The following is a 24911-nucleotide window of genomic DNA, read 5'->3' as shown; positions in this document are numbered from 1 at the left end:
TTCTCACACGTTGAATAACGACAGACACCTTCCAAATGAGGTCTTTCAGAGACGACTTTGGGATACATTTGACAGACAGACTAGTTGAGGAATCCGTGGTGCACTGTGACACCAGCACATCAGCTTCTTCCCTGTCTTTGAACCGGGCCGCCTGCGCAAGGAATGCGAATGCGGTAATGCTTTTCGTGGAAGGATCAGAAGGGGGTAACTACACTCTCAAACAGAATGGCATATGATCAGAACCAGGTTGGAGAAAAACTTTACAATGCTTTTGCACAGTAATTAAACGGAGCGGCATTGCATTGCACTACGAGCGACGATTTATTCGAGCAAACTCGAAGGCAGGTTTGCACATGGGAAAGCAAGCAAGAAAGCTCCGTTCTTGTCGATGTCAAAGGCTGCAGTTGAAGAGCAAAGCAGTTTCTGCCCAGTTTCGAACTGGGGACCTTTCGCGTGTAAGGCGAACGTGATGACCACTACACTACAGAAACAAGCCTAGGTCGTCCCCGCTGCAGCTCAGTGGCATCCAGCACTGAAAGTTGAAGCCATTCGACCTTTCACCTTTCTGTTTCCGTTAGCTCGTTGTTTAATGGGACTTGTTTAATTTTGGCTATGTGGTGAGCATGGAAGAAATACACCGAAGTATCTGTTTCCACGCGGTGTACCCCAATAACGTTGTGTCGCTTACACCTGCTTTAAAGAATTACGTTTTTGCGGAGCTTACCGTCGCAGTCTGTGGCAAAATCTTTTCGTCTGTTCGACTGCTCACGGGAAAGGTAGCATTGTGAAACACTGCAGAAACGAACGACTTCCTTACTTTTGCTCCGACTGACCATACTCCGTGAAAATTTCCCAGATTCTCAGTTGAGGATTTTTGCAGCTGGAAGTTACCTCAGAAACCCTGTTAATTCGTAATGTATTGAGCGAATCGCAAAACAGAAAGCATTTAACACGGAACACAAACAAAACGGGAAAACCAAATGCATTTTCAGACACAGCGAGCTTGAATGCTAAATGTGAGACAGTCAGGGGGCATGAGCCATAACGTAATCACACAACTAACAACAGGGCAATTCCAAACTACTCTTTCAAACATACTGGAGCCTGAGTGCACCACCACTTCCCAGACAATGCTGCAAAGAGACAAGAAAAGAACATAATAAGAATGGGCCATAAAAAGTGAATTTCACCAATCACAGTCTCGATTAGATTACCTTTCCCTTCCGATGACTCCAGGACTGAAATGAAGGAAGTGGGAGAAATTCAATAACATATGACATCGAAATACATTGGAACGATTTTCTCATTGGCCAGAAAACCAAATAACGACGAGTCGAGTCACCGTAGGACTCTGTTTCGCAACAACGATGAAATACCAGTCTCCATTCGGTTCCAGTAAAAGCTCAACTTGCCTGGAACAGAAAGCAAGAGTAGAGCCGCTGGCGATTTTCCGCGCGGGAGGCGAACACGAGCATGACAGCACAGACACTTTGGAAAATTCGGCACTTACCAACACCACAATCAATTCCCCGGGAAGCAAACTCACTTTGCTTCTGTTTTAAACAGAAATGCCGCAGGGGATCGAAACAGCATTTAAACTAGCTGCTCCGCAGAAATGGCAGCGGTGGGATTCGAACCCACGCCTCTGACGAGACTGGAGGCTTAATCCAGCGCCTTAGACCGCTCGGCCACACTACCAACACGCCCACGACTCCATTTTCTTGCACTTCCAATTGTGTTCCTGCATAACAACAGATGTAAACTCACGTGAAAAGGGTTCCATGATCCCTCTCCGACTCGCACAGCTGCTGGGATGTGCCCGTCTACAATATCAATTTCTCAGCAGTTAACGATAGCCCATCAATCCAGACAAAAATCACTGGTAAACTGAGTCTATCTTCTCAGACTTCGATTCAGCTACAGATGTATCTGTGAGTGCGTGAGAATATATGATCGATTATGATTGGGTCAAATTACCATGAGCTACTTGACATTACTGCAATTTCGATTCTTGCTTTGCTCAATGATTTCACCCATTGCTCGAAACAGGACAACTTTCACGTTTACACGGAACATGAAACACACCGGACTACAGGGGAAATGCACAAAGCTGAGCAGGCCGTGTCCCAAATCATACCGTGCAGCATAGTTTCAGTCACTGTGTCTGTTTTGCAGAATAAGGTTCCCAAAGAATGTTCCACCCTAAAACCGGAGGTAGCATTACAATCCGAGAAGGACAGATTACATTGTGAGGAAGGTCTGACCTCGGGGCCGGTTCGAGATGCCACTTTCCTTGCCTTTTACCTTACCGTGCAATTTGCTGCAGATTGCACCTGGACATGAGCCTCATGGATACCAACTGAGTTGGAAACCTGTGTGGGAATCGATGAGAATAAGCGACTCAATAAAGTTTAACAAGTTCCATGGTGCTTTTTAGAAATGCAGTTTCTCTTCACCTCAATCCAAAAGGCAGTTTCCGAACATAGTAACAGAAGTCAAAAGGTAATTACCTCACCCCACCCCCACTCCGGAAGAGGTGCTAACTGCCCTTGATTGCTTTTTGTTCACGATGTGAAGAGCTCTCACGCCTGAGTCACCGTCACGTCTCTGGTTGCTGAGTGAATCACAACGAAGGACTTTCTCCAGAGCTGCAACTGCCTCACTTCCCCACTCGCCCTCCCCGTTTACATTTTCCTGCTCGTCAGTGATTTAATGAAAACCAAATGGATGCGATGTCATTCTGTAGCCTCTCTGTCGATTCCTCCGTTTCCGTTCCAACCTGGCTTAGATCTCGGGGCGCACCTTAATACTAGCGACGCTATGAAAGCACAGGTCCAGAGGTTCCTCTGAGAGTGGAATTTCTTTCATTGCTGTTGCTGATTGAATGAGCCACTAACGTGCGAACTGCTCCAAAACATGATTCAGGACCTCTGGTGCCAATTCTCACACGTTGAATAACGACAGACACCTTCCAAATGAGGTCTTTCAGAGACGACTTTGGGATACATTTGACAGACAGACTAGTTGAGGAATCCGTGGTGCACTGTGACACCAGCACATCAGCTTCTTCCCTGTCTTTGAACCGGGCCGCCTGCGCAAGGAATGCGAATGCGGTAATGCTTTTCGTGGAAGGATCAGAAGGGGGTAACTACACTCTCAAACAGAATGGCATATGATCAGAATCAGGTTGGAGAAAAACTTTACAATGCTTTTGCACAGTAATTAAACGGAGCGGCATTGCATTGCACTACGAGCGATTATTTTTTCGAGCAAACTCGAAGGCAGGTTTGCACATGGGAAAGCAAGCAAGAAAGCTCCGTTCTTGTCGATGTCAAAGGCTGCAGTTGAAGAGCAAAGCAGTTTCTGCCCAGTTTCGAACTGGGGACCTTTCGCGTGTAAGGCGAACGTGATGACCACTACACTACAGAAACAAGCCTCGGTCGTCCTCGCTGCAGCTCAGTGGCATCCAGCACTGAAAGTTGAAGCCATTCGACCTTTCACCTTTCTGTTTCCGTTAGCTCGTTGTTTAATGGGACTTGTTTAATTTTGGCTATGTGGTGAGCATGGAAGAAATACACCGAAGTATCTGTTTCCACGCGGTGTACCCCAATAACGTTGTGTCGCTTACACCTGCTTTAAAGAATTACGTTTTTGCGGAGCTTACCGTCGCAGTCTGTGGCAAAATCTTTTCGTCTGTTCGACTGCTCACGGGAAAGGTAGCATTGTGAAACACTGCAGAAACGAACGACTTCCTTACTTTTGCTCCGACTGACCATACTCCGTGAAAATTTCCCAGATTCTCAGTTGAGGATTTTTGCAGCTGGAAGTTACCTCAGAAACCCTGTTAATTCGTAATGTATTGAGCGAATCGCAAAACAGAAAGCATTTAACACGGAACACAAACAAAACGGGAAAACCAAATGCATTTTCAGACACAGCGAGCTTGAATGCTAAATGTGAGACAGTCAGGGGGCATGAGCCATAACGTAATCACACAACTAACAACAGGGCAATTCCAAACTACTCTTTCAAACATACTGGAGCCTGAGTGCACCACCACTTCCCAGACAATGCTGCAAAGAGACAAGAAAAGAACATAATAAGAATGGGCCATAAAAAGTGAATTTCACCAATCACAGTCTCGATTAGATTACCTTTCCCTTCCGATGACTCCAGGACTGAAATGAAGGAAGTGGGAGAAATTCAATAACATATGACATCGAAATACATTGGAACGATTTTCTCATTGGCCAGAAAACCAAATAACGACGAGTCGAGTCACCGTAGGACTCTGTTTCGCAACAACGATGAAATACCAGTCTCCATTCGGTTCCAGTAAAAGCTCAACTTGCCTGGAACAGAAAGCAAGAGTAGAGCCGCTGGCGATTTTCCGCGCGGGAGGCGAACACGAGCATGACAGCACAGACACTTTGGAAAATTCGGCACTTACCAACACCACAATCAATTCCCCGGGAAGCAAACTCACTTTGCTTCTGTTTTAAACAGAAATGCCGCAGGGGATCGAAACAGCATTTAAACTAGCTGCTCCGCAGAAATGGCAGCGGTGGGATTCGAACCCACGCCTCTGACGAGACTGGAGCCTTAATCCAGCGCCTTAGACCGCTCGGCCACACTACCAACACGCCCACGACTCCATTTTCTTGCACTTCCAATTGTGTTCCTGCATAACAACAGATGTAAACTCACGTGAAAAGGGTTCCATGATCCCTCTCCGACTCGCACAGCTGCTGGGATGTGCCCGTCTACAATATCAATTTCTCAGCAGTTAACGATAGCCCATCAATCCAGACAAAAATCACTGGTAAACTGAGTCTATCTTCTCAGACTTCGATTCAGCTACAGATGTATCTGTGAGTGCGTGAGAATATATGATCGATTATGATTGGGTCAAATTACCATGAGCTACTTGACATTACTGCAATTTCGATTCTTGCTTTGCTCAATGATTTCACCCATTGCTCGAAACAGGACAACTTTCACGTTTACACGGAACATGAAACACACCGGACTACAGGGGAAATGCACAAAGCTGAGCAGGCCGTGTCCCAAATCATACCGTGCAGCATAGTTTCAGTCACTGTGTCTGTTTTGCAGAATAAGGTTCCCAAAGAATGTTCCACCCTAAAACCGGAGGTAGCATTACAATCCGAGAAGGACAGATTACATTGTGAGGAAGGTCTGACCTCGGGGCCGGTTCGAGATGCCACTTTCCTTGCCTTTTACCTTACCGTGCAATTTGCTGCAGATTGCACCTGGACATGAGCCTCATGGATACCAACTGAGTTGGAAACCTGTGTGGGAATCGATGAGAATAAGCGACTCAATAAAGTTTAACAAGTTCCATGGTGCTTTTTAGAAATGCAGTTTCTCTTCACCTCAATCCAAAAGGCAGTTTCCGAACATAGTAACAGAAGTCAAAAGGTAATTACCTCACCCCACCCCCACTCCGGAAGAGGTGCTAACTGCCCTTGATTGCTTTTTGTTCACGATGTGAAGAGCTCTCACGCCTGAGTCACCGTCACGTCTCTGGTTGCTGAGTGAATCACAACGAAGGACTTTCTCCAGAGCTGCAACTGCCTCACTTCCCCACTCGCCCTCCCCGTTTACATTTTCCTGCTCGTCAGTGATTTAATGAAAACCAAATGGATGCGATGTCATTCTGTAGCCTCTCTGTCGATTCCTCCGTTTCCGTTCCAACCTGGCTTAGATCTCGGGGCGCACCTTAATACTAGCGACGCTATGAAAGCACAGGTCCAGAGGTTCCTCTGAGAGTGGAATTTCTTTCATTGCTGTTGCTGATTGAATGAGCCACTAACGTGCGAACTGCTCCAAAACATGATTCAGGACCTCTGGTGCCAATTCTCACACGTTGAATAACGACAGACACCTTCCAAATGAGGTCTTTCAGAGACGACTTTGGGATACATTTGACAGACAGACTAGTTGAGGAATCCGTGGTGCACTGTGACACCAGCACATCAGCTTCTTCCCTGTCTTTGAACCGGGCCGCCTGCGCAAGGAATGCGAATGCGGTAATGCTTTTCGTGGAAGGATCAGAAGGGGGTAACTACACTCTCAAACAGAATGGCATATGATCAGAACCAGGTTGGAGAAAAACTTTACAATGCTTTTGCACAGTAATTAAACGGAGCGGCATTGCATTGCACTACGAGCGATGATTTATTCGAGCAAACTCGAAGGCAGGTTTGCACATGGGAAAGCAAGCAAGAAAGCTCCGTTCTTGTCGATGTCAAAGGCTGCAGTTGAAGAGCAAAGCAGTTTCTGCCCAGTTTCGAACTGGGGACCTTTCGCGTGTAAGGCGAACGTGATGACCACTACACTACAGAAACAAGCCTAGGTCGTCCCCGCTGCAGCTCAGTGGCATCCAGCACTGAAAGTTGAAGCCATTCGACCTTTCACCTTTCTGTTTCCGTTAGCTCGTTGTTTAATGGGACTTGTTTAATTTTGGCTATGTGGTGAGCATGGAAGAAATACACCGAAGTATCTGTTTCCACGCGGTGTACCCCAATAACGTTGTGTCGCTTACACCTGCTTTAAAGAATTACGTTTTTGCGGAGCTTACCGTCGCAGTCTGTGGCAAAATCTTTTCGTCTGTTCGACTGCTCACGGGAAAGGTAGCATTGTGAAACACTGCAGAAACGAACGACTTCCTTACTTTTGCTCCGACTGACCATACTCCGTGAAAATTTCCCAGATTCTCAGTTGAGGATTTTTGCAGCTGGAAGTTACCTCAGAAACCCTGTTAATTCGTAATGTATTGAGCGAATCGCAAAACAGAAAGCATTTAACACGGAACACAAACAAAACGGGAAAACCAAATGCATTTTCAGACACAGCGAGCTTGAATGCTAAATGTGAGACAGTCAGGGGGCATGAGCCATAACGTAATCACACAACTAACAACAGGGCAATTCCAAACTACTCTTTCAAACATACTGGAGCCTGAGTGCACCATCACTTCCCAGACAATGCTGCAAAGAGACAAAAAAAGAACATAATAAGAATGGGCCATAAAAAGTGAATTTCACCAATCACAGTCTCGATTAGATTACCTTTCCCTTCCGATGACTCCAGGACTGAAATGAAGGAAGTGGGAGAAATTCAATAACATATGACATCGAAATACATTGGAACGATTTTCTCATTGGCCAGAAAACCAAATAACGACGAGTCGAGTCACCGTAGGACTCTGTTTCGCAACAACGATGAAATAGCAGTCTCCATTCGGTTCCAGTAAAAGCTCAACTTGCCTGGAACAGAAAGCAAGAGTAGAGCCGCTGGCGATTTTCCGCGCGGGAGGCGAACACGAGCATGACAGCACAGACACTTTGGAAAATTCGGCACTTACCAACACCACAATCAATTCCCCGGGAAGCAAACTCATTTTGCTTCTGTTTTAAACAGAAATGCCGCAGGGGATCGAAACAGCATTTAAACTAGCTGCTCCGCAGAAATGGCAGCGGTGGGATTCGAACCCACGCCTCTGTCGAGACTGGAGCCTTAATCCAGCGCCTTAGACCGCTCGGCCACACTACCAACACGGCCACGACTCTATTTTCTTGCACTTCCAATTGTGTTCCTGCATAACAACAGATGTAAACTCACGTGAAAAGGGTTCCATGATCCCTCTCCGACTCGCACAGCTGCTGGGATGTGCCCGTCTACAATATCAATTTCTCAGCAGTTAACGATAGCCCATCAATCCAGACAAAAATCACTGGTAAACTGAGTCTATCTTCTCAGACTTCGATTCAGCTACAGATGTATCTGTGAGTGCGTGAGAATATATGATCGATTATGATTGGGTCAAATTACCATGAGCTACTTGACATTACTGCAATTTCGATTCTTGCTTTGCTCAATGATTTCACCCATTGCTCGAAACAGGACAACTTTCACGTTTACACGGAACATGAAACACACCGGACTACAGGGGAAATGCACAAAGCTGAGCAGGCCGTGTCCCAAATCATACCGTGCAGCATAGTTTCAGTCACTGTGTCTGTTTTGCAGAATAAGGTTCCCAAAGAATGTTCCACCCTAAAACCGGAGGTAGCATTACAATCCGAGAAGGACAGATTACATTGTGAGGAAGGTCTGACCTCGGGGCCGGTTCGAGAGGCCACTTTCCTTGCCTTTTACCTAACCGTGCAATTTGCTGCAGATTGCACCTGGACATGAGCCTCATGGATACCAACTGAGTTGGAAACCTGTGTGGGAATCGATGAGAATAAGCGACTCAATAAAGTTTAACAAGTTCCATGGTGCTTTTTAGAAATGCAGTTTCTCTTCACCTCAATCCAAAAGGCAGTTTCCGAACATAGTAACAGAAGTCAAAAGGTAATTACCTCACCCCACCCCCACTCCGGAAGAGGTGCTAACTGCCCTTGATTGCTTTTTGTTCACGATGTGAAGAGCTCTCACGCCTGAGTCACCGTCACGTCTCTGGTTGCTGAGTGAATCACAACGAAGGACTTTCTCCAGAGCTGCAACTGCCTCACTTCCCCACTCGCCCTCCCCGTTTACATTTTCCTGCTCGTCAGTGATTTAATGAAAACCAAATGGATGCGATGTCATTCTGTAGCCTCTCTGTCGATTCCTCCGTTTCCGTTCCAACCTGGCTTAGATCTCGGGGCGCACCTTAATACTAGCGACGCTATGAAAGCACAGGTCCAGAGGTTCCTCTGAGAGTGGAATTTCTTTCATTGCTGTTGCTGATTGAATGAGCCACTAACGTGCGAACTGCTCCAAAACATGATTCAGGACCTCTGGTGCCAATTCTCACACGTTGAATAACGACAGACACCTTCCAAATGAGGTCTTTCAGAGACGACTTTGGGATACATTTGACAGACAGACTAGTTGAGGAATCCGTGGTGCACTGTGACACCAGCACATCAGCTTCTTCCCTGTCTTTGAACCGGGCCGCCTGCGCAAGGAATGCGAATGCGGTAATGCTTTTCGTGGAAGGATCAGAAGGGGGTAACTACACTCTCAAACAGAATGGCATATGATCAGAACCAGGTTGGAGAAAAACTTTACAATGCTTTTGCACAGTAATTAAACGGAGCGGCATTGCATTGCACTACGAGCGACGATTTATTCGAGCAAACTCGAAGGCAGGTTTGCACATGGGAAAGCAAGCAAGAAAGCTCCGTTCTTGTCGATGTCAAAGGCTGCAGTTGAAGAGCAAAGCAGTTTCTGCCCAGTTTCGAACTGGGGACCTTTCGCGTGTAAGGCGAACGTGATGACCACTACACTACAGAAACAAGCCTCGGTCGTCCCCGCTGCAGCTCAGTGGCATCCAGCACTGAAAGTTGAAGCCATTCGACCTTTCACCTTTCTGTTTCCGTTAGCTCGTTGTTTAATGGGACTTGTTTAATTTTGGCTATGTGGTGAGCATGGAAGAAATACACCGAAGTATCTGTTTCCACGCGGTGTACCCCAATAACGTTGTGTCGCTTACACCTGCTTTAAAGAATTACGTTTTTGCGGAGCTTACCGTCGCAGTCTGTGGCAAAATCTTTTCGTCTGTTCGACTGCTCACGGGAAAGGTAGCATTGTGAAACACTGCAGAAACGAACGACTTCCTTACTTTTGCTCCGACTGACCATACTCCGTGAAAATTTCCCAGATTCTCAGTTGAGGATTTTTGCAGCTGGAAGTTACCTCAGAAACCCTGTTAATTCGTAATGTATTGAGCGAATCGCAAAACAGAAAGCATTTAACACGGAACACAAACAAAACGGGAAAACCAAATGCATTTTCAGACACAGCGAGCTTGAATGCTAAATGTGAGACAGTCAGGGGGCATGAGCCATAACGTAATCACACAACTAACAACAGGGCAATTCCAAACTACTCTTTCAAACATACTGGAGCCTGAGTGCACCACCACTTCCCAGACAATGCTGCAAAGAGACAAGAAAAGAACATAATAAGAATGGGCCATAAAAAGTGAATTTCACCAATCACAGTCTCGATTAGATTACCTTTCCCTTCCGATGACTCCAGGACTGAAATGAAGGAAGTGGGAGAAATTCAATAACATATGACATCGAAATACATTGGAACGATTTTCTCATTGGCCAGAAAACCAAATAACGACGAGTCGAGTCACCGTAGGACTCTGTTTCGCAACAACGATGAAATACCAGTCTCCATTCGGTTCCAGTAAAAGCTCAACTTGCCTGGAACAGAAAGCAAGAGTAGAGCCGCTGGCGATTTTCCGCGCGGGAGGCGAACACGAGCATGACAGCACAGACACTTTGGAAAATTCGGCACTTACCAACACCACAATCAATTCCCCGGGAAGCAAACTCACTTTGCTTCTGTTTTAAACAGAAATGCCGCAGGGGATCGAAACAGCATTTAAACTAGCTGCTCCGCAGAAATGGCAGCGGTGGGATTCGAACCCACGCCTCTGACGAGACTGGAGGCTTAATCCAGCGCCTTAGACCGCTCGGCCACACTACCAACACGCCCACGACTCCATTTTCTTGCACTTCCAATTGTGTTCCTGCATAACAACAGATGTAAACTCACGTGAAAAGGGTTCCATGATCCCTCTCCGACTCGCACAGCTGCTGGGATGTGCCCGTCTACAATATCAATTTCTCAGCAGTTAACGATAGCCCATCAATCCAGACAAAAATCACTGGTAAACTGAGTCTATCTTCTCAGACTTCGATTCAGCTACAGATGTATCTGTGAGTGCGTGAGAATATATGATCGATTATGATTGGGTCAAATTACCATGAGCTACTTGACATTACTGCAATTTCGATTCTTGCTTTGCTCAATGATTTCACCCATTGCTCGAAACAGGACAACTTTCACGTTTACACGGAACATGAAACACACCGGACTACAGGGGAAATGCACAAAGCTGAGCAGGCCGTGTCCCAAATCATACCGTGCAGCATAGTTTCAGTCACTGTGTCTGTTTTGCAGAATAAGGTTCCCAAAGAATGTTCCACCCTAAAACCGGAGGTAGCATTACAATCCGAGAAGGACAGATTACATTGTGAGGAAGGTCTGACCTCGGGGCCGGTTCGAGATGCCACTTTCCTTGCCTTTTACCTAACCGTGCAATTTGCTGCAGATTGCACCTGGACATGAGCCTCATGGATACCAACTGAGTTGGAAACCTGTGTGGGAATCGATGAGAATAAGCGACTCAATAAAGTTTAACAAGTTCCATGGTGCTTTTTAGAAATGCAGTTTCTCTTCACCTCAATCCAAAAGGCAGTTTCCGAACATAGTAACAGAAGTCAAAAGGTAATTACCTCACCCCACCCCCACTCCGGAAGAGGTGCTAACTGCCCTTGATTGCTTTTTGTTCACGATGTGAAGAGCTCTCACGCCTGAGTCACCGTCACGTCTCTGGTTGCTGAGTGAATCACAACGAAGGACTTTCTCCAGAGCTGCAACTGCCTCACTTCCCCACTCGCCCTCCCCGTTTACATTTTCCTGCTCGTCAGTGATTTAATGAAAACCAAATGGATGCGATGTCATTCTGTAGCCTCTCTGTCGATTCCTCCGTTTCCGTTCCAACCTGGCTTAGATCTCGGGGCGCACCTTAATACTAGCGACGCTATGAAAGCACAGGTCCAGAGGTTCCTCTGAGAGTGGAATTTCTTTCATTGCTGTTGCTGATTGAATGAGCCACTAACGTGCGAACTGCTCCAAAACATGATTCAGGACCTCTGGTGCCAATTCTCACACGTTGAATAACGACAGACACCTTCCAAATGAGGTCTTTCAGAGACGACTTTGGGATACATTGGACAGACAGACTAGTTGAGGAATCCGTGGTGCACTGTGACACCAGCACATCAGCTTCTTCCCTGTCTTTGAACCGGGCCGCCTGCGCAAGGAATGCGAATGCGGTAATGCTTTTCGTGGAAGGATCAGAAGGGGGTAACTACACTCTCAAACAGAATGGCATATGATCAGAACCAGGTTGGAGAAAAACTTTACAATGCTTTTGCACAGTAATTAAACGGAGCGGCATTGCATTGCACTACGAGCGACGATTTATTCGAGCAAACTCGAAGGCAGGTTTGCACATTGGAAAGCAAGCAAGAAAGCTCCGTTCTTGTCGATGTCAAAGGCTGCAGTTGAAGAGCAAAGCAGTTTCTGCCCAGTTTCGAACTGGGGACCTTTCGCGTGTAAGGCGAACGTGATGACCACTACACTACAGAAACAAGCCTCGGTCGTCCCCGCTGCAGCTCAGTGGCATCCAGCACTGAAAGTTGAAGCCATTCGACCTTTCACCTTTCTGTTTCCGTTAGCTCGTTGTTTAATGGGACTTGTTTAATTTTGGCTATGTGGTGAGCATGGAAGAAATACACCGAAGTATCTGTTTCCACGCGGTGTACCCCAATAACGTTGTGTCGCTTACACCTGCTTTAAAGAATTACGTTTTTGCGGAGCTTACCGTCGCAGTCTGTGGCAAAATCTTTTCGTCTGTTCGACTGCTCACGGGAAAGGTAGCATTGTGAAACACTGCAGAAACGAACGACTTCCTTACTTTTGCTCCGACTGACCATACTCCGTGAAAATTTCCCAGATTCTCAGTTGAGGATTTTTGCAGCTGGAAGTTACCTCAGAAACCCTGTTAATTCGTAATGTATTGAGCGAATCGCAAAACAGAAAGCATTTAACACGGAACACAAACAAAACGGGAAAACCAAATGCATTTTCAGACACAGCGAGCTTGAATGCTAAATGTGAGACAGTCAGGGGGCATGAGCCATAACGTAATCACACAACTAACAACAGGGCAATTCCAAACTACTCTTTCAAACATACTGGAGCCTGAGTGCACCACCACTTCCCAGACAATGCTGCAAAGAGACAAGAAAAGAACATAATAAGAATGGGCCATAAAAAGTGAATTTCACCAATCACAGTCTCGATTAGATTACCTTTCCCTTCCGATGACTCCAGGACTGAAATGAAGGAAGTGGGAGAAATTCAATAACATATGACATCGAAATACATTGGAACGATTTTCTCATTGGCCAGAAAACCAAATAACGACGAGTCGAGTCACCGTAGGACTCTGTTTCGCAACAACGATGAAATACCAGTCTCCATTCGGTTCCAGTAAAAGCTCAACTTGCCTGGAACAGAAAGCAAGAGTAGAGCCGCTGGCGATTTTCCGCGCGGGAGGCGAACACGAGCATGACAGCACAGACACTTTGGAAAATTCGGCACTTACCAACACCACAATCAATTCCCCGGGAAGCAAACTCGCTTTGCTTCTGTTTTAAACAGAAATGCCGCAGGGGATCGAAACAGCATTTAAACTAGCTGCTCCGCAGAAATGGCAGCGGTGGGATTCGAACCCACGCCTCTGACGAGACTGGAGCCTTAATCCAGCGCCTTAGACCGCTCGGCCACACTACCAACACGCCCACGACTCCATTTTCTTGCACTTCCAATTGTGTTCCTGCATAACAACAGATGTGAACTCACGTGAAAAGGGTTCCATGATCCCTCTCCGACTCGCACAGCTGCTGGGATGTGCCCGTCTACAATATCAATTTCTCAGCAGTTAACGATAGCCCATCAATCCAGACAAAAATCACTGGTAAACTGAGTCTATCTTCTCAGACTTCGATTCAGCTACAGATGTATCTGTGAGTGCGTGAGAATATATGATCGATTATGATTGGGTCAAATTACCATGAGCTACTTGACATTACTGCAATTTCGATTCTTGCTTTGCTCAATGATTTCACCCATTGCTCGAAACAGGACAACTTTCACGTTTACACGGAACATGAAACACACCGGACTACAGGAGAAATGCACAAAGCTGAGCAGGCCGTGTCCCAAATCATACCGTGCAGCATAGTTTCAGTCACTGTGTCTGTTTTGCAGAATAAGGTTCCCAAAGAATGTTCCACCCTAAAACCGGAGGTAGCATTACAATCCGAGAAGGACAGATTACATTGTGAGGAAGGTCTGACCTCGGGGCCGGTTCGAGATGCCACTTTCCTTGCCTTTTACCTTACCGTGCAATTTGCTGCAGATTGCACCTGGACATGAGCCTCATGGATACCAACTGAGTTGGAAACCTGTGTGGGAATCGATGAGAATAAGCGACTCAATAAAGTTTAACAAGTTCCATGGTGCTTTTTAGAAATGCAGTTTCTCTTCACCTCAATCCAAAAGGCAGTTTCCGAACATAGTAACAGAAGTCAAAAGGTAATTACCTCACCCCACCCCCACTCCGGAAGAGGTGCTAACTGCCCTTGATTGCTTTTTGTTCACGATGTGAAGAGCTCTCACGCCTGAGTCACCGTCACGTCTCTGGTTGCTGAGTGAATCACAACGAAGGACTTTCTCCAGAGCTGCAACTGCCTCACTTCCCCACTCGCCCTCCCCGTTTACATTTTCCTGCTCGTCAGTGATTTAATGAAAACCAAATGGATGCGATGTCATTCTGTAGCCTCTCTGTCGATTCCTCCGTTTCCGTTCCAACCTGGCTTAGATCTCGGGGCGCACCTTAATACTAGCGACGCTATGAAAGCACAGGTCCAGAGGTTCCTCTGAGAGTGGAATTTCTTTCATTGCTGTTGCTGATTGAATGAGCCACTAACGTGCGAACTGCTCCAAAACATGATTCAGGACCTCTGGTGCCAATTCTCACACGTTGAATAACGACAGACACCTTCCAAATGAGGTCTTTCAGAGACGACTTTGGGATACATTTGACAGACAGACTAGTTGAGGAATCCGTGGTGCACTGTGACACCAGCACATCAGCTTCTTCCCTGTCTTTGAACCGGGCCGCCTGCGCAAGGAATGCGAATGCGGTAATGCTTTTCGTGGAAGGATCAGAAGGGGGTAACTACACTCTCAAACAGAATGGCATATGATCAGAACCAGGTTGGAGAAAAACTTTACAATGCTTTTGCACAGTAATTAAACGGAGCGGCATTGCATTGCACTACGAGCGATGATTTATTCGAGCAAACTCGAAGGCAGGTTTGCACATGGGAAAGCAAGCAAGAAAGCTCCGTTCTTGTCGATGTCAAAGGCTGCAGTTGAAGAGCAAAGCAGTTTCTGCCCAGTTTCGAACTGGGGACCTTTCGCGTGTAAGGCGAACGTGATGACCACTACACTACAGAAACAAGCCTAGGTCGTCCCCGCTGCAGCTCAGTGGCATCCAGCACTGAAAGTTGAAGCCATTCGACCTTTCACCTTTCTGTTTCCGTTAGCTCGTTGTTTAATGGGACTTGTTTAATTTTGGCTATGTGGTGAGCATGGAAGAAATACACCGAAGTATCTGTTTCCACGCGGTGTACCCCAATAACGTTGTGTCGCTTACACCTGCTTTAAAGAATTACGTTTTTGCGGAGCTTACCGTCGCAGTCTGTGGCAAAATCTTTTCGTCTGTTCGACTGCTCACGGGAAAGGTAGCATTGTGAAACACTGCAGAAACGAACGACTTCCTTACTTTTGCTCCGACTGACCATACTCCGTGAAAATTTCCCAGATTCTCAGTTGAGGATTTTTGCAGCTGGAAGTTACCTCAGAAACCCTGTTAATTCGTAATGTATTGAGCGAATCGCAAAACAGAAAGCATTTAACACGGAACACAAACAAAACGGGAAAACCAAATGCATTTTCAGACACAGCGAGCTTGAATGCTAAATGTGAGACAGTCAGGGGGCATGAGCCATAACGTAATCACACAACTAACAACAGGGCAATTCCAAACTACTCTTTCAAACATACTGGAGCCTGAGTGCACCATCACTTCCCAGACAATGCTGCAAAGAGACAAAAAAAGAACATAATAAGAATGGGCCATAAAAAGTGAATTTCACCAATCACAGTCTCGATTAGATTACCTTTCCCTTCCGATGACTCCAGGACTGAAATGAAGGAAGTGGGAGAAATTCAATAACATATGACATCGAAATACATTGGAACGATTTTCTCATTGGCCAGAAAACCAAATAACGACGAGTCGAGTCACCGTAGGACTCTGTTTCGCAACAACGATGAAATAGCAGTCTCCATTCGGTTCCAGTAAAAGCTCAACTTGCCTGGAACAGAAAGCAAGAGTAGAGCCGCTGGCGATTTTCCGCGCGGGAGGCGAACACGAGCATGACAGCACAGACACTTTGGAAAATTCGGCACTTACCAACACCACAATCAATTCCCCGGGAAGCAAACTCATTTTGCTTCTGTTTTAAACAGAAATGCCGCAGGGGATCGAAACAGCATTTAAACTAGCTGCTCCGCAGAAATGGCAGCGGTGGGATTCGAACCCACGCCTCTGTCGAGACTGGAGCCTTAATCCAGCGCCTTAGACCGCTCGGCCACACTACCAACACGGCCACGACTCTATTTTCTTGCACTTCCAATTGTGTTCCTGCATAACAACAGATGTAAACTCACGTGAAAAGGGTTCCATGATCCCTCTCCGACTCGCACAGCTGCTGGGATGTGCCCGTCTACAATATCAATTTCTCAGCAGTTAACGATAGCCCATCAATCCAGACAAAAATCACTGGTAAACTGAGTCTATCTTCTCAGACTTCGATTCAGCTACAGATGTATCTGTGAGTGCGTGAGAATATATGATCGATTATGATTGGGTCAAATTACCATGAGCTACTTGACATTACTGCAATTTCGATTCTTGCTTTGCTCAATGATTTCACCCATTGCTCGAAACAGGACAACTTTCACGTTTACACGGAACATGAAACACACCGGACTACAGGGGAAATGCACAAAGCTGAGCAGGCCGTGTCCCAAATCATACCGTGCAGCATAGTTTCAGTCACTGTGTCTGTTTTGCAGAATAAGGTTCCCAAAGAATGTTCCACCCTAAAACCGGAGGTAGCATTACAATCCGAGAAGGACAGATTACATTGTGAGGAAGGTCTGACCTCGGGGCCGGTTCGAGAGGCCACTTTCCTTGCCTTTTACCTAACCGTGCAATTTGCTGCAGATTGTACCTGGACATGAGCCTCATGGATACCAACTGAGTTGGAAACCTGTGTGGGAATCGATGAGAATAAGCGACTCAATAAAGTTTAACAAGTTCCATGGTGCTTTTTAGAAATGCAGTTTCTCTTCACCTCAATCCAAAAGGCAGTTTCCGAACATAGTAACAGAAGTCAAAAGGTAATTACCTCACCCCACCCCCACTCCGGAAGAGGTGCTAACTGCCCTTGATTGCTTTTTGTTCACGATGTGAAGAGCTCTCACGCCTGAGTCACCGTCACGTCTCTGGTTGCTGAGTGAATCACAACGAAGGACTTTCTCCAGAGCTGCAACTGCCTCACTTCCCCACTCGCCCTCCCCGTTTACATTTTCCTGCTCGTCAGTGATTTAATGAAAACCAAATGGATGCGATGTCATTCTGTAGCCTCTCTGTCGATTCCTCCGTTTCCGTTCCAACCTGGCTTAGATCTCGGGGCGCACCTTAATACTAGCGACGCTATGAAAGCACAGGTCCAGAGGTTCCTCTGAGAGTGGAATTTCTTTCATTGCTGTTGCTGATTGAATGAGCCACTAACGTGCGAACTGCTCCAAAACATGATTCAGGACCTCTGGTGCCAATTCTCACACGTTGAATAACGACAGACACCTTCCAAATGAGGTCTTTCAGAGACGACTTTGGGATACATTTGACAGACAGACTAGTTGAGGAATCCGTGGTGCACTGTGACACCAGCACATCAGCTTCTTCCCTGTCTTTGAACCGGGCCGCCTGCGCAAGGAATGCGAATGCGGTAATGCTTTTCGTGGAAGGATCAGAAGGGGGTAACTACACTCTCAAACAGAATGGCATATGATCAGAACCAGGTTGGAGAAAAACTTTACAATGCTTTTGCACAGTAATTAAACGGAGCGGCATTGCATTGCACTACGAGCGACGATTTATTCGAGCAAACTCGAAGGCAGGTTTGCACATGGGAAAGCAAGCAAGAAAGCTCCGTTCTTGTCGATGTCAAAGGCTGCAGTTGAAGAGCAAAGCAGTTTCTGCCCAGTTTCGAACTGGGGACCTTTCGCGTGTAAGGCGAACGTGATGACCACTACACTACAGAAACAAGCCTAGGTCGTCCCCGCTGCAGCTCAGTGGCATCCAGCACTGAAAGTTGAAGCCATTCGACCTTTCACCTTTCTGTTTCCGTTAGCTCGTTGTTTAATGGGACTTGTTTAATTTTGGCTATGTGGTGAGCATGGAAGAAATACACCGAAGTATCTGTTTCCACGCGGTGTACCCCAATAACGTTGTGTCGCTTACACCTGCTTTAAAGAATTACGTTTTTGCGGAGCTTACCGTCGCAGTCTGTGGCAAAATCTTTTCGTCTGTTCGACTGCTCACGGGAAAGGTAGCATTGTGAAACACTGCAGAAACGAACGACTTCCTTACTTTTGCTCCGACTGACCATACTCCGTGAAAATTTCCCAGATTCTCAGTTGAGGATTTTTGCAGCTGGAAGTTACCTCAGAAACCCTGTTAATTCGTAATGTATTGAGCGAATCGCAAAACAGAAAGCATTTAACACGGAACACAAACAAAACGGGAAAACCAAATGCATTTTCAGACACAGCGAGCTTGAATGCTAAATGTGAGACAGTCAGGGGGCATGAGCCATAACGTAATCACACAACTAACAACAGGGCAATTCCAAACTACTCTTTCAAACATACTGGAGCCTGAGTGCACCACCACTTCCCAGACAATGCTGCAAAGAGACAAGAAAAGAACATAATAAGAATGGGCCATAAAAAGTGAATTTCACCAATCACAGTCTCGATTAGATTACCTTTCCCTTCCGATGACTCCAGGACTGAAATGAAGGAAGTGGGAGAAATTCAATAACATATGACATCGAAATACATTGGAACGATTTTCTCATTGGCCAGAAAACCAAATAACGACGAGTCGAGTCACCGTAGGACTCTGTTTCGCAACAACGATGAAATACCAGTCTCCATTCGGTTCCAGTAAAAGCTCAACTTGCCTGGAACAGAAAGCAAGAGTAGAGCCGCTGGCGATTTTCCGCGCGGGAGGCGAACACGAGCATGACAGCACAGACACTTTGGAAAATTCGGCACTTACCAACACCACAATCAATTCCCCGGGAAGCAAACTCACTTTGCTTCTGTTTTAAACAGAAATGCCGCAGGGGATCGAAACAGCATTTAAACTAGCTGCTCCGCAGAAATGGCAGCGGTGGGATTCGAACCCACGCCTCTGACGAGACTGGAGGCTTAATCCAGCGCCTTAGACCGCTCGGCCACACTACCAACACGCCCACGACTCCATTTTCTTGCACTTCCAATTGTGTTCCTGCATAACAACAGATGTAAACTCACGTGAAAAGGGTTCCATGATCCCTCTCCGACTCGCACAGCTGCTGGGATGTGCCCGTCTACAATATCAATTTCTCAGCAGTTAACGATAGCCCATCAATCCAGACAAAAATCACTGGTAAACTGAGTCTATCTTCTCAGACTTCGATTCAGCTACAGATGTATCTGTGAGTGCGTGAGAATATATGATCGATTATGATTGGGTCAAATTACCATGAGCTACTTGACATTACTGCAATTTCGATTCTTGCTTTGCTCAATGATTTCACCCATTGCTCGAAACAGGACAACTTTCACGTTTACACGGAACATGAAACACACCGGACTACAGGGGAAATGCACAAAGCTGAGCAGGCCGTGTCCCAAATCATACCGTGCAGCATAGTTTCAGTCACTGTGTCTGTTTTGCAGAATAAGGTTCCCAAAGAATGTTCCACCCTAAAACCGGAGGTAGCATTACAATCCGAGAAGGACAGATTACATTGTGAGGAAGGTCTGACCTCGGGGCCGGTTCGAGATGCCACTTTCCTTGCCTTTTACCTTACCGTGCAATTTGCTGCAGATTGCACCTGGACATGAGCCTCATGGATACCAACTGAGTTGGAAACCTGTGTGGGAATCGATGAGAATAAGCGACTCAATAAAGTTTAACAAGTTCCATGGTGCTTTTTAGAAATGCAGTTTCTCTTCACCTCAATCCAAAAGGCAGTTTCCGAACATAGTAACAGAAGTCAAAAGGTAATTACCTCACCCCACCCCCACTCCGGAAGAGGTGCTAACTGCCCTTGATTGCTTTTTGTTCACGATGTGAAGAGCTCTCACGCCTGAGTCACCGTCACGTCTCTGGTTGCTGAGTGAATCACAACGAAGGACTTTCTCCAGAGCTGCAACTGCCTCACTTCCCCACTCGCCCTCCCCGTTTACATTTTCCTGCTCGTCAGTGATTTAATGAAAACCAAATGGATGCGATGTCATTCTGTAGCCTCTCTGTCGATTCCTCCGTTTCCGTTCCAACCTGGCTTAGATCTCGGGGCGCACCTTAATACTAGCGACGCTATGAAAGCACAGGTCCAGAGGTTCCTCTGAGAGTGGAATTTCTTTCATTGCTGTTGCTGATTGAATGAGCCACTAACGTGCGAACTGCTCCAAAACATGATTCAGGACCTCTGGTGCCAATTCTCACACGTTGAATAACGACAGACACCTTCCAAATGAGGTCTTTCAGAGACGACTTTGGGATACATTTGACAGACAGACTAGTTGAGGAATCCGTGGTGCACTGTGACACCAGCACATCAGCTTCTTCCCTGTCTTTGAACCGGGCCGCCTGCGCAAGGAATGCGAATGCGGTAATGCTTTTCGTGGAAGGATCAGAAGGGGGTAACTACACTCTCAAACAGAATGGCATATGATCAGAATCAGGTTGGAGAAAAACTTTACAATGCTTTTGCACAGTAATTAAACGGAGCGGCATTGCATTGCACTACGAGCGATTATTTTTTCGAGCAAACTCGAAGGCAGGTTTGCACATGGGAAAGCAAGCAAGAAAGCTCCGTTCTTGTCGATGTCAAAGGCTGCAGTTGAAGAGCAAAGCAGTTTCTGCCCAGTTTCGAACTGGGGACCTTTCGCGTGTAAGGCGAACGTGATGACCACTACACTACAGAAACAAGCCTCGGTCGTCCCCGCTGCAGCTCAGTGGCATCCAGCACTGAAAGTTGAAGCCATTCGACCTTTCACCTTTCTGTTTCCGTTAGCTCGTTGTTTAATGGGACTTGTTTAATTTTGGCTATGTGGTGAGCATGGACGAGATACACCGAAGTATCTGTTTCCACGCGGTGTACCCCAATAACGTTGTGTCGCTTACACCTGCTTTAAAGAATTACGTTTTTGCGGAGCTTACCGTCGCAGTCTGTGGCAAAATCTTTTCGTCTGTTCGACTGCTCACGGGAAAGGTAGCATTGTGAAACACTGCAGAAACGAACGACTTCCTTACTTTTGCTCCGACTGACCATACTCCGTGAAAATTTCCCAGATTCTCAGTTGAGGATTTTTGCAGCTGGAAGTTACCTCAGAAACCCTGTTAATTCGTAATGTATTGAGCGAATCGCAAAACAGAAAGCATTTAACACGGAACACAAACAAAACGGGAAAACCAAATGCATTTTCAGACACAGCGAGCTTGAATGCTAAATGTGAGACAGTCAGGGGGCATGAGCCATAACGTAATCACACAACTAACAACAGGGCAATTCCAAACTACTCTTTCAAACATACTGGAGCCTGAGTGCACCATCACTTCCCAGACAATGCTGCAAAGAGACAAAAAAAGAACATAATAAGAATGGGCCATAAAAAGTGAATTTCACCAATCACAGTCTCGATTAGATTACCTTTCCCTTCCGATGACTCCAGGACTGAAATGAAGGAAGTGGGAGAAATTCAATAACATATGACATCGAAATACATTGGAACGATTTTCTCATTGGCCAGAAAACCAAATAACGACGAGTCGAGTCACCGTAGGACTCTGTTTCGCAACAACGATGAAATAGCAGTCTCCATTCGGTTCCAGTAAAAGCTCAACTTGCCTGGAACAGAAAGCAAGAGTAGAGCCGCTGGCGATTTTCCGCGCGGGAGGCGAACACGAGCATGACAGCACAGACACTTTGGAAAATTCGGCACTTACCAACACCACAATCAATTCCCCGGGAAGCAAACTCATTTTGCTTCTGTTTTAAACAGAAATGCCGCAGGGGATCGAAACAGCATTTAAACTAGCTGCTCCGCAGAAATGGCAGCGGTGGGATTCGAACCCACGCCTCTGTCGAGACTGGAGCCTTAATCCAGCGCCTTAGACCGCTCGGCCACACTACCAACACGGCCACGACTCTATTTTCTTGCACTTCCAATTGTGTTCCTGCATAACAACAGATGTAAACTCACGTGAAAAGGGTTCCATGATCCCTCTCCGACTCGCACAGCTGCTGGGATGTGCCCGTCTACAATATCAATTTCTCAGCAGTTAACGATAGCCCATCAATCCAGACAAAAATCACTGGTAAACTGAGTCTATCTTCTCAGACTTCGATTCAGCTACAGATGTATCTGTGAGTGCGTGAGAATATATGATCGATTATGATTGGGTCAAATTACCATGAGCTACTTGACATTACTGCAATTTCGATTCTTGCTTTGCTCAATGATTTCACCCATTGCTCGAAACAGGACAACTTTCACGTTTACACGGAACATGAAACACACCGGACTACAGGGGAAATGCACAAAGCTGAGCAGGCCGTGTCCCAAATCATACCGTGCAGCATAGTTTCAGTCACTGTGTCTGTTTTGCAGAATAAGGTTCCCAAAGAATGTTCCACCCTAAAACCGGAGGTAGCATTACAATCCGAGAAGGACAGATTACATTGTGAGGAAGGTCTGACCTCGGGGCCGGTTCGAGAGGCCACTTTCCTTGCCTTTTACCTAACCGTGCAATTTGCTGCAGATTGCACCTGGACATGAGCCTCATGGATACCAACTGAGTTGGAAACCTGTGTGGGAATCGATGAGAATAAGCGACTCAATAAAGTTTAACAAGTTCCATGGTGCTTTTTAGAAATGCAGTTTCTCTTCACCTCAATCCAAAAGGCAGTTTCCGAACATAGTAACAGAAGTCAAAAGGTAATTACCTCACCCCACCCCCACTCCGGAAGAGGTGCTAACTGCCCTTGATTGCTTTTTGTTCACGATGTGAAGAGCTCTCACGCCTGAGTCACCGTCACGTCTCTGGTTGCTGAGTGAATCACAACGAAGGACTTTCTCCAGAGCTGCAACTGCCTCACTTCCCCACTCGCCCTCCCCGTTTACATTTTCCTGCTCGTCAGTGATTTAATGAAAACCAAATGGATGCGATGTCATTCTGTAGCCTCTCTGTCGATTCCTCCGTTTCCGTTCCAACCTGGCTTAGATCTCGGGGCGCACCTTAATACTAGCGACGCTATGAAAGCACAGGTCCAGAGGTTCCTCTGAGAGTGGAATTTCTTTCATTGCTGTTGCTGATTGAATGAGCCACTAACGTGCGAACTGCTCCAAAACATGATTCAGGACCTCTGGTGCCAATTCTCACACGTTGAATAACGACAGACACCTTCCAAATGAGGTCTTTCAGAGACGACTTTGGGATACATTTGACAGACAGACTAGTTGAGGAATCCGTGGTGCACTGTGACACCAGCACATCAGCTTCTTCCCTGTCTTTGAACCGGGCCGCCTGCGCAAGGAATGCGAATGCGGTAATGCTTTTCGTGGAAGGATCAGAAGGGGGTAACTACACTCTCAAACAGAATGGCATATGATCAGAACCAGGTTGGAGAAAAACTTTACAATGCTTTTGCACAGTAATTAAACGGAGCGGCATTGCATTGCACTACGAGCGATTATTTTTTCGAGCAAACTCGAAGGCAGGTTTGCACATGGGAAAGCAAGCAAGAAAGCTCCGTTCTTGTCGATGTCAAAGGCTGCAGTTGAAGAGCAAAGCAGTTTCTGCCCAGTTTCGAACTGGGGACCTTTCGCGTGTAAGGCGAACGTGATGACCACTACACTACAGAAACAAGCCTCGGTCGTCCCCGCTGCAGCTCAGTGGCATCCAGCACTGAAAGTTGAAGCCATTCGACCTTTCACCTTTCTGTTTCCGTTAGCTCGTTGTTTAATGGGACTTGTTTAATTTTGGCTATGTGGTGAGCATGGACGAGATACACCGAAGTATCTGTTTCCACGCGGTGTACCCCAATAACGTTGTGTCGCTTACACCTGCTTTAAAGAATTACGTTTTTGCGGAGCTTACCGTCGCAGTCTGTGGCAAAATCTTTTCGTCTGTTCGACTGCTCACGGGAAAGGTAGCATTGTGAAACACTGCAGAAACGAACGACTTCCTTACTTTTGCTCCGACTGACCATACTCCGTGAAAATTTCCCAGATTCTCAGTTGAGGATTTTTGCAGCTGGAAGTTACCTCAGAAACCCTGTTAATTCGTAATGTATTGAGCGAATCGCAAAACAGAAAGCATTTAACACGGAACACAAACAAAACGGGAAAACCAAATGCATTTTCAGACACAGCGAGCTTGAATGCTAAATGTGAGACAGTCAGGGGGCATGAGCCATAACGTAATCACACAACTAACAACAGGGCAATTCCAAACTACTCTTTCAAACATACTGGAGCCTGAGTGCACCATCACTTCCCAGACAATGCTGCAAAGAGACAAAAAAAGAACATAATAAGAATGGGCCATAAAAAGTGAATTTCACCAATCACAGTCTCGATTAGATTACCTTTCCCTTCCGATGACTCCAGGACTGAAATGAAGGAAGTGGGAGAAATTCAATAACATATGACATCGAAATACATTGGAACGATTTTCTCATTGGCCAGAAAACCAAATAACGACGAGTCGAGTCACCGTAGGACTCTGTTTCGCAACAACGATGAAATAGCAGTCTCCATTCGGT

General features: G+C 46.3%; 17 non-coding genes across 17 annotated transcripts; all 17 read right to left on the bottom strand.

Moving 5' to 3' along the window:
• Positions 1–418: 418 nt before the first annotated feature.
• On the bottom strand, positions 419–491 carry trnav-uac (transfer RNA valine (anticodon UAC)). Its single transcript has one exon. It is a non-coding gene; the product is annotated as a tRNA-Val (tRNA).
• A 1125-nt stretch (positions 492–1616) lies between these two features.
• Positions 1617–1698, bottom strand: trnal-aag (transfer RNA leucine (anticodon AAG)). Its single transcript has one exon. It is a non-coding gene; the product is annotated as a tRNA-Leu (tRNA).
• Positions 1699–3358: 1660 nt separating this feature from the next.
• On the bottom strand, positions 3359–3431 carry trnav-uac (transfer RNA valine (anticodon UAC)). Its single transcript has one exon. It is a non-coding gene; the product is annotated as a tRNA-Val (tRNA).
• Positions 3432–4556: 1125 nt separating this feature from the next.
• On the bottom strand, positions 4557–4638 carry trnal-aag (transfer RNA leucine (anticodon AAG)). Its single transcript has one exon. It is a non-coding gene; the product is annotated as a tRNA-Leu (tRNA).
• Positions 4639–6298: 1660 nt separating this feature from the next.
• On the bottom strand, positions 6299–6371 carry trnav-uac (transfer RNA valine (anticodon UAC)). Its single transcript has one exon. It is a non-coding gene; the product is annotated as a tRNA-Val (tRNA).
• A 1125-nt stretch (positions 6372–7496) lies between these two features.
• trnal-aag (transfer RNA leucine (anticodon AAG)) lies at positions 7497–7578 on the bottom strand. The gene has a single exon. It is a non-coding gene; the product is annotated as a tRNA-Leu (tRNA).
• A 1660-nt stretch (positions 7579–9238) lies between these two features.
• trnav-uac (transfer RNA valine (anticodon UAC)) lies at positions 9239–9311 on the bottom strand. The gene has a single exon. It is a non-coding gene; the product is annotated as a tRNA-Val (tRNA).
• A 1125-nt stretch (positions 9312–10436) lies between these two features.
• trnal-aag (transfer RNA leucine (anticodon AAG)) lies at positions 10437–10518 on the bottom strand. The gene has a single exon. It is a non-coding gene; the product is annotated as a tRNA-Leu (tRNA).
• Positions 10519–12178: 1660 nt separating this feature from the next.
• trnav-uac (transfer RNA valine (anticodon UAC)) lies at positions 12179–12251 on the bottom strand. The gene has a single exon. It is a non-coding gene; the product is annotated as a tRNA-Val (tRNA).
• A 1125-nt stretch (positions 12252–13376) lies between these two features.
• On the bottom strand, positions 13377–13458 carry trnal-aag (transfer RNA leucine (anticodon AAG)). Its single transcript has one exon. It is a non-coding gene; the product is annotated as a tRNA-Leu (tRNA).
• A 1660-nt stretch (positions 13459–15118) lies between these two features.
• Positions 15119–15191, bottom strand: trnav-uac (transfer RNA valine (anticodon UAC)). The gene has a single exon. It is a non-coding gene; the product is annotated as a tRNA-Val (tRNA).
• A 1125-nt stretch (positions 15192–16316) lies between these two features.
• Positions 16317–16398, bottom strand: trnal-aag (transfer RNA leucine (anticodon AAG)). The gene has a single exon. It is a non-coding gene; the product is annotated as a tRNA-Leu (tRNA).
• Positions 16399–18058: 1660 nt separating this feature from the next.
• Positions 18059–18131, bottom strand: trnav-uac (transfer RNA valine (anticodon UAC)). The gene has a single exon. It is a non-coding gene; the product is annotated as a tRNA-Val (tRNA).
• Positions 18132–19256: 1125 nt separating this feature from the next.
• Positions 19257–19338, bottom strand: trnal-aag (transfer RNA leucine (anticodon AAG)). The gene has a single exon. It is a non-coding gene; the product is annotated as a tRNA-Leu (tRNA).
• Positions 19339–20998: 1660 nt separating this feature from the next.
• trnav-uac (transfer RNA valine (anticodon UAC)) lies at positions 20999–21071 on the bottom strand. Its single transcript has one exon. It is a non-coding gene; the product is annotated as a tRNA-Val (tRNA).
• Positions 21072–22196: 1125 nt separating this feature from the next.
• trnal-aag (transfer RNA leucine (anticodon AAG)) lies at positions 22197–22278 on the bottom strand. The gene has a single exon. It is a non-coding gene; the product is annotated as a tRNA-Leu (tRNA).
• A 1660-nt stretch (positions 22279–23938) lies between these two features.
• trnav-uac (transfer RNA valine (anticodon UAC)) lies at positions 23939–24011 on the bottom strand. Its single transcript has one exon. It is a non-coding gene; the product is annotated as a tRNA-Val (tRNA).
• Between the last annotated feature and the right edge of the window lie 900 nt (positions 24012–24911).

This window comes from Chiloscyllium punctatum, chromosome 18 (assembly GCF_047496795.1).
Source record: "Chiloscyllium punctatum isolate Juve2018m chromosome 18, sChiPun1.3, whole genome shotgun sequence".
Taxonomy (NCBI): domain Eukaryota; kingdom Metazoa; phylum Chordata; class Chondrichthyes; order Orectolobiformes; family Hemiscylliidae; genus Chiloscyllium; species Chiloscyllium punctatum.
Note: the sequence above shows the minus strand (reverse complement) of the source record. Positions and strands in the feature narration are given on the sequence as shown.